Source organism: Bombina bombina, chromosome 1 (assembly GCF_027579735.1).
Source record: "Bombina bombina isolate aBomBom1 chromosome 1, aBomBom1.pri, whole genome shotgun sequence".
NCBI classification, from domain to species: Eukaryota; Metazoa; Chordata; class Amphibia; order Anura; family Bombinatoridae; genus Bombina; species Bombina bombina.
The window spans coordinates 1052416335-1052438366 of NC_069499.1; the positions used below are offsets into that span (position 1 = coordinate 1052416335).

Here is a 22032-nt window from a genome sequence, read left to right on the forward strand (position 1 = left end):
CGGTCAGGAGACTGTGCCATGATTGTGTTAGTAAGTCCCATTTTCAAAGTATAGGCAGACCGCCAGTAGCAAATCTGTGTGGGGGACAGTAGGGCAAGCACCATATCTACACTGCCGTGGGTGTATATCTCACCGCCATCAAATGTCCAAAGGTAGCGCAGCTCTTCCGCAGTTAGAGAGCATATCTTGTGATCCGATGGCTGCCGCGGCTCCATCTTCCGCGAGGTCCGCTCTGGTGTTCCTGTTCTACACCCCATAATAGTTGTACCCTTCACAAGTAGCCGGTCACGTTGAACCTTTAGCGGGTAATCTTGATCTCTCTTGCAGAGGTGAAGTGGCGATAAAGGGTGTTGCGTTACCAAGGGGCTGTCTAATGGAGATTTTTTCACTGCATCTCCGGCCTCCTTAGCAGCAGGCATGCTCTCGGTCTTTCCCCTGAGTGCTGATCTCAGAGTGTCTGTTAGGTCCGTGAAGCTGATTGTGATCTGCCGATCCAGACCTTTCAATAGAGTATACAATAACTCCTGAGTCTCCATGTTTTGGTCGATTTCAGGCTCCGACCTGTATTGGCTCAGGCTAGTAGAAATGCAGATAGGCCCAGGTCTCCCGCCACTTACAATACAGCGGCACCCCCTCCCAGGGGTTATTAGATTCGTAAGTAGCAAGAAGGATTATCTCAGGCAGGGTGTCCTTCCCTTTTAGATTAGTTGAGAGATGTATTTAGCTTAGTCTCTTTTTGCATATAAGTGGTTTATTTATGCGTTTCTCAGGAGCTCATGAAACACACGTCTGATCGCCATGGCTGTTGGCTCCGCCCCCCCCGGAAACAACTTATCTTATGGAAGGAATGCAGTCCTGTATAGGAGATCATTAGAGCAGTGATTGCCAGCAGTAATTCAGTAGTTAAGGTTAAAGGCTTTTCCAGACAGGAGGAGAGGAACAATGCAGCTTCAGTGTGGAGTGTCCTGCTGTTATAGAGGAACTGAAAGTGAATCCAGAAGCAGTGAAAGAGGCTGCAGCTCCTGTAGGTTAGCAGCTGATACAGACTGAGAAGCAACAGTAGTCTGTAGTTGATTGGCTTCAGTAAGTTGCACAGGAAGGAAACTCTCTGCAATTGAAGATACCTAAGCAGAGTGTTAGAGGAAGTGCTGGCTTAAATAGGCTGAAGGAGGAGGGCCATACTTAAAGGGGCAGTAAGTTAGAGCATTACAGGACCCCCCGAGTAAGGCAGACCTCAGGGCTGCGAGGGCTTGAGAGGGTAACGTTTGTGGAAGTCAGAACGAAGACGAGGGGCTCTCAGGTCAGAGACGGGAATCCAAGAATCTTCAGACGAGTCATAACCCTTCCATCTGACTAAGTATTGGAGTCTTCCTCTACACAATCTAGAGTCCAATATTTGATCAACCTCATATTCCAAATCGCCATCTATCACAACTGGAGCAGGAGGAGGAAGAGATCTCCCAGGAAACTTGTTCTCTAGGAATGGTTTAAGGAGAGAAACGTGGAAGGTTGGATGAATATGGAGATGTGCTGGGAGTGTCAAGCGTACAGCATTTTGGTTTATCACCTTAGCGATGGAGTAAGGACCAATGAATAAGGCGCTGAGTTTCTTTGAAGGAGTTCCAAGTTTTAAATTCTTGGTTGATAACCAAACCCTGTCACCAACCTTAAAATTTGGCGGATGGCGTTGATGTAGGTCAAAGTATCGTTTTTGTCTTAACCGTGCTATTTTAATATTGGAGCGTATAACTTCGAATCCGGATTTGATGGTATTTAAGGTTTCTATGACAGTCGGATTATAGCTGGAGTCAGGTTTTAAGAAATGAAAAGTTGGATGATAGCCATAGTTGGCATAGAAAGGCGTAAGTTTAGTAGTGGAACTGAGAGTGTTATTGAAGGAGAACTCCGCCAAAGGCAAGAATGTAGACCAGTCATCTTGTAAATGAGAATAGTAACAACGCAAGAACTGTTCCAACCACTGATTAGTCCTTTCTGAAAGTCCATTTGATTGGGGATGGTAAGCACTAGTGAAGTTGTTCTGGATGGAGAGGAGTCTACAAAGCTCTCTCCAAAATTTGGAGGTAAATTGTACGCCCCTGTCAGAAGTGATGGTGCTAGGTAAACCGTGCAGACGTACAATATTTTCAATGAAAATGTGTGCAGTTTTTAGAGCAGTTGGAAGTTCGGTTAAAGGAACAAAGTGTACCATCTTAGTGAATTGATCAATAACCACCAGGATGGTGGTGTAATCTGCAGAAGGGGGTAAGTCAACCACAAAATCCATTGAAATGGAGCTCCAAGGTTTCTCTGGAATAGGTAAAGACATAAGAAGTCCATATGGAGGAACTCTCTGTCGTTTAGAGGTTGTACAGACTGTACATGTATTGATATAGTCATAAACTGTTTTGTACATATTTGGACACCAGAAGTTCCTTTTTAGGAGTTCAAGGGTTTTGTAATGTCCAGGGTGTCCAGACAATGGGTTGTCATGTATTGTTTGGAGAATTTCAAGTCGTAGCTCAGTTGGGATATATAATGTATCTTCCTTATAGAGTAACTGATCAGATCCTTTTGTAAGAGTATGTGAAGATGGAAGGGAGTGGTCATTGAGCAGAGCTTGTTTTATCCTTGAGGGAAAATCAGCTATGAGAGCTATAATCCGTTCTGTGGGTATTATAGTAGTTGTGGTGGCACAATGAGGCCTGGGAAACATCCTGGAGAGCGAGTCAGCCTTACCATTGGCACTACCTGGACGGTAGGTAATTAGATAGTTAAACCTATCAAAAAAAGACTCCACCTAACTTGTCTAGATGACAAAGTCTTGGTGGTTTTGAGGTATTCTAGGTTACGATGGTCAGTGTAAATTAAAATGGGCAGGTCAGTGCCTTCCAATAGGCGTCTCCAGTTCTCAAGAGCGACCTTAATAGCCAGCAACTCCTTTTCAGCGATAGGGTAGTTCATTTCGGCTGATGTGAGAGTTCTAGAGTGATAGGCGACAGGATGCACTGGAGTACTGATGGAAGTCCTTTGGGAAAGTATAGCACCAATTGCGTAATCAGAGGCATCTACCTCTAATATGTACTGTACAGTAGGGTCTGGTAATTTAAGTATAGGCTCAGAGGTGAAGGCATTTTTAAGTTTGTCAAAGGCATGTTGGGCTTCAGAGTCCCATGTGAATCCTGTAGTGGTACCAGTGAGTCTTGTTAAAGGTTTAACAATGTGCGAATAGTTCCTTATGAATTTTCTATAGAAAGTTGAGAAACCGAGGAAACGTTGTAGTGATTTCTTATCGATAGGAGTAGGCCAGTTGAGTATGGATTTAATATTATCATCCTCCATTCGGATCTCCCCAGGTGTAAGCTTATAACCTAGGAAACTGATGTTTTGAGAGTGGAATGTACATTTCTCTAGCTTTGCATACAGACGGTGTGTTTGAAGCCTGGCAAGGACCCATCGGACGTGTTTAATGTGTTCTTCTTCTGAAGATGAATAGATGAGGATATCATCTAAATAGATGACGACACAAATATCCAATAGGTCTCGAAAGATATCATTAACAAAAAACTGAAAAGTGGCGGGGGCATTGCAAAGCCCAAAAGGCATCACCAAGTACTCATAGAGGCCATATCTAGTGCGGAAGGCTGTTTTCCATTCATCACCACTCTTGATTCGCACTAAGTTGTAGGCACCCCGTAGATCAAGTTTTGTGAAAATTCTGGCCTTTTGTAACCTCTCCACTAGGTCAGGAATGAGTGGAAGAGGGTACCTATTTTTTATAGTTATTTTATTCAGAAGCCTGTAATCTATAATAGGGCGAATGGTGGCATCTTTATTTCTCACAAAAAACATACCAGCCCCAGCTGGAGAGCTAGACGGTCTTATAAATCCCTTGCGTAGATTATCATCTATGTAGGTCTTGAGTTGAGCGAGTTCTGGTTCGGACATGGAGTAGACATGCCCGTAAGGAACACTAGAGCCGGGCAATAGGTCGATAGGGCAATCATAATGACGATGGGGAGGCAGGCTTTCAGCTTCCTTTTTACTGAACACATCATGGAAATCTTGGTACTGTTCAGGTAATACATTAGTAGAAGGCTGTAGTAGTAGGTGGTGCTGTAGACAGGTTTTACTGCAGTAGTCAGAGTTAAAATTCACATGTAGGCTTTCCCAAGATATGGAAGGGCAATGTAGTCTTAACCAGGGTAAACCAAGAATTAAAGGGTAAAAAGGCGAAGAGATAACGTCAAAAGTTATATGTTCAGTATGTCGAGAGGTAGAGCACATTTGTAATGGTATTGTGTTATGTGTAATAGGACCATTAGGGACAAGGGAGCCATCAAAGATTCTGAGAGACACAGGAGTAGATTTCTTAACAGAAGGAATTTCATTAACTTGTAACACAGATGAATCTATGAAGTTAGAAGAGGCTCCAGAGTCAATAATTGCTTCTAGATGTAGCAGCTTTTTGTCCCACTGTACATACACGGGAAGTGTACAATAAGCAGAATGTGGGGAGTGTGTAGAGAAACAAGATACTGAATGGAGGCAGGTACCAATAGTTTTTTTATTTAGGACTGGGCATGAGCGGACTTCATGGTCACTTGCAGCACAGTATAGGCATAGGTTTTGGAGCTTTCTCCTACGTCTTTCTTCAGATGTGAGAGGGCCACGGATAACACTTTTTTCCATAGGTACAGGTGGATTGGCTTGAGGGGTTGAATCCTGGTGTGGTCTTTTCTTTCTCTTATAGGACTGTTCCAAATGGGAATGTTCTGCTCTTCTTTCCCTGAGTCTTCTATCGATGATGGTAGCTGTTTTAATAAGTTCTTCAAGAGTGGGGGGTAGCTCTGTCCTTGAGAGTTCATCCTTGAGGTTATCAGAGAGGTTAAGTCTAAACTGATTTCTCAGACTAATGTCATTCCACTGTGAGTCACGGGCCCATTTTTTAAATTCTATAACATAATCTTCAACGGGTCTTTTCCCTTGTTTGACTGCCCTTAGAGCAGTTTCTGCTGTGAATTGACTATACATATCCTGGTATAATGATGACATTGCTGAGAAAAATAGTTGCAAAGAATTTAGGATTGGCTCTTGGTTTTCAATAAAGGCGTTAGCCCAGGTTCTGGCATCCCCACGTAGGTATGATATGACTGTACAAACTTTAATGTGCTCAGAATGGTAAGTTTTTGGTTTCATCATAAACAATAGAGTACATGCAATTTTAAAATCTTTAAATTGGGATCTGTCCCCAGAGAATGTATCTGGGGGGCTAATTGAGGGTTCAGGGGCCTCTGGGATGTTGTGAGTAGAGGTTAATGTAGTAAGAGTTGCCTTTAAATGTTGAAACTCACGTTGTAGGCCCTGCAGGCCCTGGGTAAGTATGTCAACTGTGTGAGTCAAATTCAGAATGTGTGTGTTCATTTCAGCAGGTTCCATGTTGCTTAAATATAAATTAAGAAAACACAATTCAAAAGTTTTTTGTTTTTTTTACACAATGTATATATATATAGAAATAATATATATATATATATATATATATATATATATATATATATATATATATATATATATATTTTATTATTTTAGGCTTAGGTATTCTGTCATAACAGAGTTTGTTAGCAGTTGTTGTTAGAGTGGAATCATTGACAAGAGACCACACCATAGGAAACTGCAAATTGATTTAACTATCAGTAGCAGTCTGAGTCTGAGAGAACAGGCAAGACTGCTAGCAATAGCTGGTTAATTAAGGGTTAGCTGGCTAGCAGCTGATACTAATGTTGTGGGTAGATGTGAAAACATTATCTGAACACAGGGGCTGCCTTGAGATTAATGGAAAAATAAACAAACAATCTCTGTTTTAGATTAGTAGTTCATCAATAACAGTTAGAGACAAAGTTTGTTAATTGCAGTCCATTTAAGCAACAGGTTATAACAAGGTGATGATTAGAGTGTGTGCTGTTAGCAAAAAGAACTAGTAAGATTTGTTGTATTACATATTATAGCAAGCACAGACTTTGTGAGAGTTAATGAGCAGCACACATAAGCATAGATTGTAAGGGAAACAACTTATCTTATGGAAGGAATGCAGTCCTGTATAGAAGATCATTAGAGCAGTGATTGCCAGCAGCAATTCAGTAGTTAAGGTTAAAGGCTTTTCCAGACAGGAGGAGAGGAACAATGCAGCTTCAGTGTGGAGTGTCCTGCTGTTATAGAGGAACTGAAAGTGAATCCAGAAGCAGTGAAAGAGGCTGCAGCTCCTGTAGGTTAGCAGCTGATACAGACTGAGAAGCAACAGCAGTCTGTAGTTGATTGGCTTCAGTAAGTTGCACAGGAAGGAAACTCTCTGCAATTGAAGATACCTAAGCAGAGTGTTAGAGGAAGTGCTGGCTTAAATAGGCTGAAGGAGGAGGGCCATACTTAAAGGGGCAGTAAGTTAGAGCATTACAAGGAGACGTATTTTAAAAAAGGAGCAGAACCAAAATGGCACCATCATATATACCCTACAGCTTACTTCTCATCCGGACCCACCAAAAAAAGTGGAGTAGGTATACTAATTAGGCAAAACATACCCTTAGAAATCACACACACAGAAAAAGATACAGATGGGAGGACACTCATATTGACAGGTCTAGTCTATGGCCGGCCTATCACGATAGCAAATGTATACTTCTGAAACAAACAACAACTTACGTTTATGTGCAAACTATCTGGGAAAATATTAGACAACACTAAAGGCACATTGTTTGTTGGAGGAGACTTCAATGTCCCTCTTAACCCAGAAATGGACACATCGGAGGGCACCACATGCATACCAAAAAGGGACATCAAACACATAAACAACCAAATTCAATCCCTAGCCCTACATGATGCATGGCACGCTCTCCACCCTACCATCCAGGACTTCACATTCTACTCTCATCCACACAAAATAAACTCCCAGATCGATTATATACTGACAGACTCAATAGGCCTCACACTTCTCAAACGTATATCAATCCAATCCACAACATGGTCGGATCATGCCCCAGTCTCCTGCCAAATCAACTGTCCTGATAGCCCAGTTACTCCATATATGGAGGACAATTTACTGGACCACCCTCTCATTCAGTCTGACATTGTCACAGCTGATGATAATCAAAATTGTTCCTTAGGTAAAAGAATCAAATGTGCAGATTTAGTCAAATATATAGAAAAAATTAAGTAGTGTTGTTTCTGCTTAAGTTTTACTTCACATACTGTTTTGAAATAAAAACTAACTGCAGACTTTTTATATCCCACATTATCAGAATGTAAGTTTAACTTTAACATTACATTCTTAATATAGTGGTTAGTAATTGATCACAATGTAACATTTGCAAATGTAATAATCACAATGTGGACTCAGAAAAGATATAAAAATAAAGATGCTGATAATTTGCTACATCGATGTTAACAGCATAAAGAAAAAATAAGAGCATTAAGCAAAGGAACTTGTAAACTGGTTGTTTCAATTCCTCAATCACATGCAGGATAAACAAAGTCTTGGTTATAGTATCAGAAGCTGAAACAACTGAGTAAAGTGAGACTTCAAACAGCAACAGTCTGTAGTAGAATGGTAATGCAGTAAGTACTTACTGGAATCTGCTGACAAAAAGGATGTGTTGTGACCAAAGAACAGCAGGCTTCTGTTTGTCTGAAAAGCTCCAGTCTGAATAGGGGAGGCGTCCAGGTGCACACTGAGGGCTCCATGTACTAAGCAGTCAGCGAGCTACCCGCAACAAATCTCGCGTCAAAACTCGCAAACTGATATGTACAAAGCCGTCAATTATGTTAAAACTCGCATCTTTAAAATTGCGAGCGTACTTATCCGCCAAACCTCGCTACCGCTCCATTTTTCACTGTAATTAGACACATTTGACCACCAACTCGCCAAAAAACGAATGTACTAAAAAATCTATTTGTCCGCTCGCTACAATTTCCGCTCCCACCTCGCTATTTTTGCCTCGCCACCTTTTAGGTGGCGGGCAAGGTACAAAACAATAGGAAAGTCAATCTAGACGCCAGTCTAGACATATATAAAAGGCAGTAATATCAGCATTGTACTTACAGCATAACTGGCGTCTAATTTGTCTCTCATTTCCATGTACATAAATTGCGCCCAATTTGTCGACTGTAATTAAAGAGTAATCTATTTAAATTTGTATTGTTAGTTGTCAATCTTTATAATTATTTTTATATTAATATTTATATATTATCAGATCCAGATGAAGCCATATCCAAATTGTAAATAAATATTACAAAAATAACGCTCTGTTATCACTCTTCAAAAAATTTTGAACAATAATAAAGTTGTTTAGATAAGTTGAACTTTTATAGGAGCAAAATTCTATTCCCGCGACTACTATGATGTTCGTGACACCTTGCATGTCACGTGTTAATAATTGGCCAGACAATTCAACTGAAAGTTAAGTACCATCAGCTTAGTCGCGGCGAGCGAGGCGTCAAATTTATCAACAATCCGCAACTGCTCGCGGCGGGCTAGACTTGTCTATTTATTGGGGGAATATTAGTACATAGCGACAGCGGACACCATTTCGCCCGCGGCGAGTAACGGCGAGTTTATCCGCGTCTACAATGACGGATGAATTGACGGCTTAGTACATGGAGCCCTGAATCTGTAGGCAGACTTCCAGGTAGTGCTGCAGGAAGCAGCTGAACAAAGCAGTAAGTGGCTCAATTGAAACCAGGGGAGGTTCCTCAATAACAAGCAATGAGCAAAGGAGCTAGGATGCTTATAAAGGAACACAACAAGCATAATTAAAGGGACAGGCTGTAAAGAGATACTGATATTATGACAGGTCCCCCACACAAGGAAAACCTCCAGGTTTTATGTCCAGGAGACTATTCAGAAAGAGGGTCTCTCAGGATGTCTCCGATGATAAAGCGAGACCAAACGAGGGGCAGAAATGTTAGTGGCAGGCTCCCAAGAATCATAAACACTCTAGAATCCAGAATTTCAGAGACCTCATACTCCTCTTCGTCAGATAGAGACTGAACCGAATCCGGAATGGATGATGGAACGGATCGGACAGAAGTTTAAGGTTTAATCATGGCAACGTGGAATGAAGGGTGTATGTGATACCTTTCTGGTAACCGTAGTACAACAGCGTTGGAGTTAATGATTTTTTCTATGGGAAATGGCCCTATATACAACTGGTTGAATTTGGCTTTCGTAGCTGGTATTCGTATGTGACGGGTGGATAACCAGACCAAGTCCCCGACCTTGTAATCCGGAGCTGGTCGCCGGCGTTAATTGTAGTAGTGTTGATGGCGGGATTGAGCCCGGGTGATATTATCCTGTAATAATTTTAAATTTTGAGCGATGGATTTAACTAAGTCGTTAACAGTAGGACATTGAGCATGCATAATTGGCGAAAAAGGGGGAAAGCTGGGTGGAATCACTTTTGGTGTTATTATAGGCAAACTCAGCAGTTGCCAAATATTCAGCCCATTTATCTTGTTGCTGGGAACAGAAAACACGTAAATATTGTTCTAAAGTTTGGTTGGTGCGTTCACATTGGCCATTCGTTTGCGGATGATATGATGTTGTAAGTTTCCTTGTGATATTCAATTTGTCACATAAGGATTGCCAAAATTTAGATGTGAATTGGCTACCACAGTCTGTGAGAATACTTGTTGGTAGTCCATGTAATTTTACAATGTGTGATTGGACCGTTAGAAATTTGACTACCATCAAAAACACGAAACACATATGATTTTTGTTTTTTCTTTAATACTATTTCATTCCTATACACCACATCTAAATCAATAAAGTTGCTTGAAGCACCGGAATCAACGAGTGCCGTCAACATAATCTCTTTTGAGCCCCACTGTAAGGAAACAAGTAAATGACAGTAAGATGGTTTATCAAAACTTATGTCAGAAGTAGTACTGAAGTTATAGTTCTTACCTCTTTTTATCTTGGTAAGGTTAGGGCAGTCTTTTACTTCATGTTCTTTAGATGCGCAATAAAGACAGAGGTTATTTTCCCTTCTCCTCTTTTTCTCTTCAGGGCTTAAAGGTCCCCTGATTACACCAATTTCCATTGGTTCTTCTGTAACTTTATAAGGTTGATAGGATTTCCTTATTATTGGATCTGAATTATATCTTTCCTTCTTTCGTTCCCTTAAACGTCTGTCAATATTAATTGACAAAGACATTAAATTACCCAGACTTTCTGGTATGTCTATTCTAGATAGCTCATCTTTCAGGGCTTCTGATAATCCTAGTCTAAATTGGTTTCTAAGTGAGATGTCATTCCACTGCGAATCTTTTGAAACCCTTTTAAATTCGGCTATATAGTCCTCTACAGGCCTCTTTCCCTGTTTAAGAGCTCTCATTGAATTTTCTGATGTGAGTTGTTTGCACGGATCATCATACAATAAAGCCATGGCGTGGAAAAAAGCTTCTAAGTTATCTAATATGGGGTCATTTTGCTCAAAATAAGAGTTGGCCCAAGTTCTAGGCTCTGCTCTGAGATAAGAAATAACTCTCAATACTCTTTGTTTATCAGTAGTGTATGTTTTTGGTCTTAAAGTGAATAAAAGGTAACATGCATTCTTAAAGTCATGGAACTGACTTCTATCGCCAGAAATTTTTTCTGGAGGTGATACAATAGGCTCATTTGTTGAATCTATAGTAACCTGTTTAGGAGCTGCAGTATCTTTTATAATGTCTCGTAATGTCTGATTTTCTAATTGCAACTCTCTTAAACCTTGAGAAAGTTGATCTACTCTCTGTGAGAGATTGTATACATGTGTGGGCAAATCTGCTTAATCCATTTTCAGGCTTGTTATTCTGTCACAGCTGCTGATAATCAAAATTGTTCCTTAGGTAAAAGAATCAAATGTGCAGATTTAGTCAAATATATAGAAAAAATTAAGTAGTGTTGTTTCTGCTTAAGTTTTACTTCACATACGGCTAGATTTAGAGTTTGGCGTTAGCCGTCAAAACCAGCGTTAGAGGCTCCTAACGCTGATTTTGGGCTACCGCCGGTATTTAGAGTCAGTCAGGAAAGGGTCTGACGCTCACTTTCCAGCCGCGACTTTTCCATACCGCAGATCCCCTTACGTCATTTGCGTATCCTATCTTTTCAATGGGATCTTTCTAACGCCGGTATTTAGAGTCGTGGCTGAAGTAAGTAAGTAACGACAAAACTCCAGCCGCAGAAAAAAGTCAGTAGTTAAGAGCTTTCTGGGCTAACGCCGGTTTATAAAGCTCTTAACTACTGTGCTCTAAAGTACACTAACACCGATAAACTACCTATGTACCCCTAAACCGAGGCCCCCCCCACATCGCCGCCACTCTATTAAAATTTTTTAACCCCTAATCTGCCGACCGCACACCGCCGCCACTTACATTATCCCTATGTACCCCTAATCTGCTGCCCCTAACACCGCCGACCCCTATATTATATTTATTAACCCCTAATCTGCCGCCCCCAACATCGCCTCCACCTACCTACAATTATTAACCCCTAATCTGCCGACCGGACCTCACCGCCACAATAATAAATGTATTAACCCCTAATCCGCCTCACTCCCGCCTCAATAACCCTATAATAAATAGTATTAACCCCTAATCTGCCCTCCCTAACATCGCCGACACCTAACTTCAAGTATTAACCCTTAATCTGCCGACCGGACCTCACTGCTACTCTAATAAATTTATTAACCCCTAAAGTTAAGTCTAACCCTAACCCTAATACCCCCCTAAATTAAATATAATTTAAATCTAACGAAATAAATTAACTCTTATTAAATACATTATTCCTATTTAAAGCTAAATACTTACCTGTAAAATAAACCCTAATATAGCTACAATATAAATTATAATTATATTGTAGCTATTTTAGGGTGTATATTTATTTTACAGGCAACTTTGTATTTATTTTAACCAGGTACAATAGCTATTAAATAGCTAATAACTATTTAATAGCTACCTAGTTAAAATAATTACAAAATTACCTGTAAAATAAATCCTAACCTAAGTTAGAATTAAACCTAACACTACACTATCAATAAATTAATTAAATAAAATACCTACAATTATCTACAATTAAACCTAACACTACACTATCAATAAATAAATTAAATAAAATACCTACAAATAAATACAATTAAATAAACTAACTAAAGTGCAAAAAATAAAAAAAGCTAAGTTACAAAAAATATAAAAATTAATTACAAACATAATAAAAATATTACAACAATTTTAAACTAATTACACCTACTCTAAGCCCCCTAATAAAATAACAAAGCCCCCCAAAATAAAAAAATGCCCTACCCTACTCTAAAATTAAAATAGAAAAGCTCTTTTACCTTACCAGCCCTTAAAAGGGCCTTTTGCAGGGCATACCCCAATGAATTCAGCTCTTTTGCCTGTAAAAAAAAAACATACAATACCCCCCCCAACATTACAACCCACCACCCACATACCCCTAATCTAACCCAAACCCCCCTTAAATAAACCTAACACTAAGCCCCTGAAGATCTTCCTACCTTGTCTTCACCATGCCAGGTATCACCGATCGCTCCAGGCTCCGAAGTCTTCATCCAAGCCCAAGCGGGGGCTGGAGATCCATCATCCGGCTGAAGTCTTCTATCAAGTGGCGGCTGAAGAGGTCCAGAAGAGGCTCCAAAGTCTTCATCCTATCCGGGCAGAAGAGTAGATCCGGACCGGCAACCATCTTCTTCCAAGCAGTGACAAGTGGCTCCATCTTGAAGACCTCCGGTGCGGATCCATCCTCTTCTTGCGACGTCCTAAGTCCGAATGAAGGTTCCTTTAAATGACGTCATCCAAGATGGCGTCCCTCGAATTCCGATTGGCTGATAGGATTCTATCAGCCAATCGTAATTAAGGTAGGGAAAATCTGATTGGCTGATTGAATCAGCCAATCAGATTGAGCTTGCATTCTATTGGCTGTTCCGATCAGCCAATAGAATGCGAGCTCAATCTGATTGGCTGATTGGATCAGCGCGGATCCATCCTCTTCTTGCGACGTCCTAAGTCCGAATGAAGGTTCCTTTAAATGACGTCATCCAAGATGGCGTCCCTCGAATTCCGATTGGCTGATAGGATTCTATCAGCCAATCAGAATTAAGGTAGGAAAAATCTGATTGGCTGATGGAATCAGCCAATCAGATTCAAGTTCAATCTGATTGGCTGATCCAATCAGCCAATCAGATTGAGCTCGCATTCTATTGGGCTGATCGGAACAGCCAATAGAATGCAAGCTCAATCTGATTGGCTGATTCAATCAGCCAATCAGATTTTCCCTACCTTAATTACGATTGGCTGATAGAATCCTATCAGCCAATCGGAATTCGAGGGACGCCATCTTGGATGACGTCATTTAAAGGAACCTTCATTCAGACTTAGGACGTCGCAAGAAGAGGATGGATCCGCGCTGGAGGTCTTCAAGATGGAGCCGCTTGTCACCGCTTGAAAGAAGATGGTTGCCGGTCCGGATCTACTCTTCTGCCCGGATAGGATGAAGACTTTGGAGCCTCTTCTGGACCTCTTCAGCCGCCGCTTGATAGAAGACTTCAGCCGGATGATGTATCTCCAGCCCCCGCTTGGACTTGGATGAAGACTTCGGAGCCTGGAGTGATCGGTGATACCTGGCATGGTGAATACAAGGTAGGAAGATCTTCAGGGGCTTAGTGTTAGGTTTATTTAAGGGGGGTTTGGGTTAGATTAGGGGTATGTGGGTGGTGGGTTGTAATGTGGGGGGGGGTATTGTATGTTTTTTTTTACAGGGAAAAGAGCTGAATTCTTTGGTGTATGCCCAGCAAAAGGCCCTTTTAAGGGCTAGTAAGGTAAAAGAGCTTTTCTATTTTAATTTTAGAATAGAGTAGGGCATTTTTGTTATTTTATTAGGGGGCTTAGAGTAGGTGTAATTAGCTTAAAATTGTTGTAATATTTTTATTATGTTTGTAATTAATTTTTTTATTTTTTGTAACAGCTTTTTTTATTTTTTGTACTTTAGTTAGTCTATTTAATTGTATTTATTTGTAGGTAGTTTATTTAATTTATTTATTGATAGTGTAGTGTTAGGTTTAATTGTAACTTAGGTTAGGATTTATTTTACAGGTAATTTTGTAATTATTTTAACTAGGTAGCTATTAAGTAGTTATTAACTATTTAATAGCTATTGTACCTAGTTAAAATAAATACAAAGTTGCCTGTAAAATAAATATAAATCCTAAAATAGCTACAATATAATTATAATTTATATTGTAGCTATATTAGGGTTTATTTTACAGGTAAGTATTTAGCTTTAAATAGGAATAATTTATTTAATAAGAGTTAATTTATTTCGTTAGATTTAAATTATATTTAACTTAGGGGTGTGTAAGTGTAAGGGTTAGACTTAGCTTTAGGGGTTAATAAATTTATTAGAGTAGCGGCGAGGTCCGGTCGGCAGATTAGGGGTTAATACTTGAGGTTAGGTGTCAGCGATGTTAGGGAGGGCAGATTAGGGGTTCATACTATTTATTATAGGGTTAGTGAGGCGGATTAGGGGTTAATACATTTATTATAGTAGCGGTGAGGTCCGGTCGGCAGATTAGGGGTTAATAATTGTAGGTAGGTGGAGGCGACGTTGGGGGCAGCATATTAGGGGTTAATAAATATAATATAGGGGTCGGCGGTGTTATGGGCAGCAGATTAGGGGTACATAGGTATAATGTAGGTTGCGGCGGTGTGCGGAGCGGAAGATTAGGGGTTAAAAAAATATGCAGGGGTCAGCGATAGTGGGGGCAGCAGATTAGGGGTTAATAAGTGTAAGGTTAGGGGTGTTTAGACTCGGGGTACATGTTAGGGTGTTAGGTGCAGACGTAGGAAGTGTTTCCCCATAGGAAACAATGGGGCTGCGTTAGGAGCTTAACGCTGCTTTTTTGCAGGTGTTAGATTTTTTTCAGCTCAAACTGCCCCATTGTTTCCTAAGGGGGAATCGTGCACAAGCACGTTTTTGAAGCTGGCCGCGTCCGTAAGCACCGCTGGTATTGAGAGTTGCAGTGGTGGTAAATTATGCTCTACGCTCCCTTTTTGGAGCCTAACGCAGCCATTCTGTGAACTCTAAATACCAGCAGTATTTAAAAGGTGCGGGGGGAAAAAAGCCAGCGTTAGCTACGCGGGTCGTTACCGACAAAACTCTAAATCTAGGCGTTACTGTTTTGAAATAAAAACTAACTGCAGACTTTTTATATCCCACATTATCAGAATGTAAGTTTAACTTTAACATTACATTCTTAATATAGTGGTTAGTAATTGATCACAATGTAACATTTGCAAATGTAATAATCCCAGTGTGGACTCAGAAAAGATATAAAAATAAAGATGCTGATAATTTGCTACATCGATGTTAACAGCATAAAGAAAAAATAAGAGCATTAAGCAAAGGAACTTGTAAACTGGTTGTTTCAATTCCTCAATCACATGCAGGATAAACAAAGTCTTGGTTATAGTATCAGAAGCTGAAACAACTGAGTAAAGTGAGACTTCAAACAGCAACAGTCTGTAGTAGAATGGTAATGCAGTAAGTACTTACTGGAATCTGCTGACAAAAAGGATGTGTTGTGACCAAAGAACAGCAGGCTTCTGTTTGTCTGCAAAGCTCCAGTCTGAATAGGGGAGGCGTCCAGGTGCACACTGAATCTGTAGGCAGACTTCCAGGTAGTGCTGCAGGAAGCAGCTGAACAAAGCAGTAAGTGGCTCAATTGAAACCAGGGGAGGTTCCTCAATAACAAGCAATGAGCAAAGGAGCTAGGATGCTTATAAAGGAACACAACAGGCATAATTAAAGGGACAGGCTGTAAAGAGATACTGATATTATGACAGACATAGAAAAAACGTTATTAGAGTACTTCCACATTAACACTACATCAGACACGACATGGACCAACATATGGGAAGCCCATAAATGCGTCCTGAGAGGAGAGTTACTAAAACATAAGACGAATCTTATCAAACAGCATAGACTCAATTATGACTCCCTACCCAGAAACTTTAATATCTAGAACACTCCCATACACAAGACCCAAAAAATGATGAGCTCAGCACTCGTCTTACACAAACAATGTCGGAACTTAACACGTTCCTACAGCAGGAACAGCCAAAACGGGCCCTAAAACTGCAGCAAAAATACTATGACCAAGGGAACAAGGCAGGGAAACTACTTGCTAGATCACTAAAGCGTAAACACCTGAAGACACACATTCACCACCTAAAAACCATAACGGCCAAACTAAGCATGATAGCACCTCCCTTGTAGGGGAATTCCATTCCTATTATGCTTCCCTCTATGTATGACATATCCCCAGATATCGACAGCGCTGATAAAATGGTCAGTAAAAGAAAAGTCATATCAGATTATTTAGCCAATATAAACCTACCCAAGTTAGATGATAACCAATCAGAAAAACTAGACTCCCCAATTAATATTGTGGAAATAAATGTGGCTATTAAATCTTTACCCAAAGGGCCCAGACGGGTTTAGCACCAAATACTACAAAAAATGTATCCATATCCTCGCCCCGAAATTGGCATGTCTGTTTGACTCCCTGGAAAACTCAAGCAGTTTCCCAACATCAATGCTCGAGGCACATATTACTGTGCTTCCAAAGCCCGGCAAGACACCAAACATTCCCGAAAACTATAGGCCAATATCCCTCCTAAACACAGACATTAAGATCTTTGCCAGAATTCTTGCAAATAGACTGAACCCTCTTCTCCCACAACTGATAGCACCTGACCAAGTGGGCTTTATCCTGGGCAGGGAGGTGAGGGACAACACCCTCAACATTTTACAATTAATCACTCTAGCGCATAATACCCAACAAAGCTTGGCTCTCATCTCGACAGATGCCGAAAAAGCCTTCAAGACTTACATGGATTTCCAGAAGAATCAACCTTCAAATGTCAAAAATTTAAAACTCAGAATGAATATCAGCAGGGACATTGTTTCTGGTATTTAATCCCTTAGTGACCAGACCTTTTTTTAATTTTCTTACCCCAAGGACCATGGCTATTTTTACATTTCTGTGGTGTTTGTGTTTAGCTATAATTTTCCTCTTACTCATTTACTGTACCCACACATATTATATACTGTTTGTCTCGCCATTAAATGGACTTTCTAAAGATACCATTATTTTCATCATATCATATAATTTAATATAATTTTTTTAATAAAATATAATGAAAAAATGAAAAAAAAAACACTTTGACCCTCAAAATCTGCTACACATCTACAACCACCAAAAAACACCCATGCTAAATAGTTTCTAAATGTTGTCCTGAGTTTAGAAATACCCAATGTTTACATGTTCTTTGCTTTTTTTGCAAGTTATAGGGCAATAAGTACAAATAGCACTTTTCTATTTCAAACCATTTTTATTTTTTCAAAATTCACAATAGTTACATTGTAACACTGATATCTGTCAGGAATCCCTTAAAAACCCTTCACATGTATATATATTTTTTTAGTAGACAACCCAAAGTATTGATCTAGGCCCATTTTGGTATATTTCATGCCACCATTTAACCGCCAAAAGCGATAAAATAAAAAAAATTGTTAACTTTTTCACAAACTTTAGGTTTCTCACTGAAATTATTTACAAACATTTTGTGCAATTATGGCACAAATGGTTGTAAATACTTCTCTGGGATCCCGTTTGTTCAGAAATAACAGACATTTATGGCTTTGGCATTACTTTTTGGTAATTAAAAGGCCCCTAAATGCTGCTGCGCACCACACTTGTAGTATGCCCAGCAGTGAATGAGTTAATTAGGTAGCTTATAGGGAACTTGTAAGGTTAATTTTAGCTTTAGTGTAGTGTAGTAGACAACCCAAAGTATTGATCTAGGCCCATTTTGGTATATTTCATACCACCATTTCACCGCCAAATGCGATCAAAAAAATTTTTTTGTTAACTTTAGGTTTCTCACTGAAATTATTTACAAACAGCTAGTGCAATTATGGCACAAATGGTTGCAAATGCTTCTATGGGATCCCATTTGTTCAGAAATATCAGACATATATGACTTTGGCATTTCTTTTAGGTAATTAGAAGGCCGCTAAATGCAGCTGTGCACCACACTTGTATTATGCCCAGCAGTAAAGGGGTTAATTAGGTAGCCCTCTCAAACACCTCTCTTCTCCCCCCGCCTCACAATTGTTACCACCATCTTAAGTACTAGCAGAAAGTTTGCCAGTACTAAAATAAAAGTTTTTTTTTTTAAGTTTTTTTTTTAAATATATATTATCTGCAGTGTAGGGTCCCCCCTAACCCCCAACCTCCACGATCCCCCCCAAACAGCTCTCTTAACCTCCCCCCTCTTCTTATTTGCGACCACCTCTGGTACTGGCAACTGTCTGCCAATACACACTTTGCACTAAAATTGTGCAGTTTTTTTTTTTTGTTTTTTTTATGTATTTCCATATTTTCTGTAGTGTAGCTCTCCCCCTCCAGATCCCTTTTTCCAAGACGTATCCCCCTCCTTTTCCCTATCCCTCCCTCTCCCTCCTTCCAATCATCATTCCACTAAGTACTACAGAAGCATGTGCTCCCACCCGCGCTCCCGCCCCCTTTGCACGCTCTCGACCTCCTCACTGCACTGGATCAAAGGAATCATCACTGACAGGAAGTGATCCAGCGATGGGCTGCCCACCCACCTCCCTTGTATCCCTCCCACACCACCAATGATCAGCACCATTGCTGGCCGATGCAGAGAGGGCCACAGAGTTGCTCTCTCTACATCGGTAGCTAAAAAAAGGGTATTGCAGGATGCCTCAATATCGAGGCATCACTGCAATATTCTGAAAGCGTCTGGAAGGGATCACGCTTCATGTGCTTGAAACCCAAGAGACACGTCCTTGGTCATTAAGAGGGGAAGTATACAACAACGTGAGGAAAATGTATGCTGGGCTTTAGCACACAAAGGGTTAATATAATATGATATCAATCATATACAGTAATGCTAACTGTTATCTGTTTATCTCGTATCCATGGTAACAAGTTAGTGCAGAAGCTGATGATGGCACCGTATTCTGTCACCTTATGATGTCACAGTATGCTACATTATTACTGTGTGCTTCAGGTAAGATTCTTCACTAGTGCTATTGGAGGTGTAGTTGAAAGCATTAGAATTCTGCTCTAAAACAAAATTATTTGTTTTTCTTGTGACTTATTATGGAGGCTGAGAATGTAAGTAGAATAACTGTTTATTAAATTGTTATTTGTTTATAGAGAGCAAGGAAGGGAATATAAATTACTGTATTTGTGTCCACTAAGTACATCATAGTCTGCCCTTACAGTATCACATTATCACATTGGGTGCTGTCTAGTAAATATCTGCCCAGCACAAATGCTAAAGCCTAGCAGTGTTGCTAAATAAAGTAATAGGATAGGCCTAAAACCAGTCTTAGTGCTCAGTACAATTATTACCCTCATAGTCATATAGATACATATCATTATGAGCATTAAAGGGATAGAAGTGTGCATTAAAGGGAAAGAATGTGCATAGGAGCATGACAACGTTATTTTTTTAAAAAATATTCTTCTACTAGCAAAAATCCTTCTAGTAAAAGCTATTACTATTTATCAGTGGCATACGCACATAAGCTGTTTGTGTGGGCCTGTGCACCAGTACTATTTAAAATTGGAATGCACTTGTGCACATTTACATTTTGACCTCTATATCCCTTTAAAGTGAGGGTAAACGTTTCCCTTTGTATAAACAGATCTGTAATGTTATTAATATTATTAATATTGAGTATTTATAAAGCCCTAACATTTTACTCAGCGCTATACAAAAGTACAGTACAATCATGAGGGTACAATAAAAACTTACATTGTGTAAGACTATACCATGCACATTACCACACTTACATTGACAAACATAAGCAAAATGAGAGGAGCACCCTGCCCTTGGGCACAATCAGTTGTAGATGCACATTTATACAATGGGAGCTACAGTTAGAGAGGCTGTCAAGCTAGTGATATTTTAGATGGAGTTAAATTCATCAGTTGGAATGAAGATGTGCTCTAATTTACTTTATAAAGTATATATGAAATTCTAATACCCCGTGCTCTGGTAGCCCACTTTAAAAATATATTTTTTTGTTAACTGAAGGTTTAAACAGTTCTCCAATTGCCACTCTAGCTGCAAAAAAAAGTGTCATATGGCTAGAGTGCTGATTGGAGAACAGTTCAAACTCTTAGCTCAACCAAAAAAATTACTTTTTAAGTTGGTGGCGGAACGCAGGGTAAGAGAATTTCATTTGTACATTAAAAAGTAAGTTATAGCGCATCTTCATTACAACTGATGAATTAAACTTCATCTAAATTATGACTAACGTTCCAGATCTGCTTAAACAAATGGAAAAGTTTACCATCACTTTAAGTAAAGACAGATAAACACGATACAAGTTACACATGAGAATGGGATTGTCTGTATAACAAATATTCTTATTATATTGTCTTTTGCAGATATTGAATGACAAGAAGTTCCTTACGGACTTTGAGGTAATTAGATATGTTTACATTATCCTAATTTACCCCTAACCCACACTCTCTCATGGTATTAAATTTCACTACTAGAATATCATTCATTAGCTAGCATATTACTGAACGTTTAATTTAATTTGCTTGTGTTTCTAGTTAGAGATATATGAGGGATGGATTACTTTTGAGGGATATCGCCCTGAATGGCGCTATAGGCCAGAAACTTACTTGTGCGATTTGGAGACAATAGTAGAGGAGGAAAAAGAAGAGGACAATGGTATTAAAGATACAGAGGATGGAGAGGTAAGTAGCCACCAATCAGCAAGCACTATCCAGGGTGCTAAACCAAAAATGTGCCAGCTCCTAAGTTCATATTCCTGCTTTTTCAAATAAAGATACAAAGAGAATGAAGAAAAATTAGAAAGTTGCTTAGAATTGCATGCTCTGTCTGAATTATCAAAGAAAAAATTGGGGTTTTATATCCCTTTAAGTGATAGAGGGTCAAAATTGAAATGTGCATGAGTGTATTTCAATTTTTTGCAATATACTTCTACTAGCAAAAATGCTTCTAGTAAAAGTTATTACTGTTTATCAGTGGCATACGCACATATGCTGTGTCACTGATAACTCACTAAGAAGGTGTAGTGTTTGAATATTGGTGCACGGTGTACCCACACAATATGTGTGTATGCCACTGAAAAAACGTAATAATATTTACTAGAAGCATTTTTGCTAATGGAGGTATACTGAGATAAATTATTCCATTTAAAATTGAAATTCACTCATGCACATTTTTTGGCACCTCTATCTATATAAGTAAAGAAAGATAAATTACACATGAGTCTGGGATTGTCCATATAACAATATTCTTATTATCTTGTCTTCTGCAGATGTTGAATGACGCTCTGTTATATGATGACAAGATGTTCCTTATGGACTTTAAGGTAATTAGATATGTTAACTTTACCATAACTTACCCCTAACCCACACTGTCTCATGCTATTACATTTCCCTGTAATATTAAATAGAATACTGCACAACGCTTCATTTTTTTTTTGCTTGTGTTTCTAGTTAGAGATAATTGGGGGTTTGATGGAGTTTGAAGATTATTTCCATGACTGGCAATATAGGCCGAGAATATATCTTTGTAGCATGGACACAATAGCAGAGGAGGAGGAAAATCTTAGTGAGGAGGAAAAAGAGGAGGACAATCTTAGTGAGGAGAAAGAAGAGGAGGAAAATCTTAGTGAGAAGGAAGAAGAGGAGGACAATCTTAGTGAGGAGAAAGAAGAGGAGGATTATCTTAGTGAGGAGGAAAAAGAGGAGGACTATCTAAGTGAGGAGAAGGAAGAGGAGGAAAATCTTATTGAGGAGGAAGAAGAGGAGGAGGACTATCTCAGTGAAGATACAGAGGTAAGTATACAATTTATCTAAGGTGTGTTGTTGTGGAATAACCAGGGGAAGAGACAAGAGTATAGAATGTGCT

At 39.5% G+C, this 22032-nt stretch overlaps 1 long non-coding RNA gene across 1 annotated transcript; it reads left to right on the forward strand.

Annotated features, from left to right (window-relative positions):
• The first annotated feature begins 20487 nt into the window (after positions 1–20487).
• LOC128641066 (uncharacterized) lies at positions 20488–21722 on the forward strand. The gene is made up of 4 exons (XR_008399431.1): positions 20488–20567; positions 20703–20849; positions 21437–21490; positions 21618–21722. It is a non-coding gene; the product is annotated as an uncharacterized LOC128641066 (long non-coding RNA).
• Positions 21723–22032: the final 310 nt, after the last annotated feature.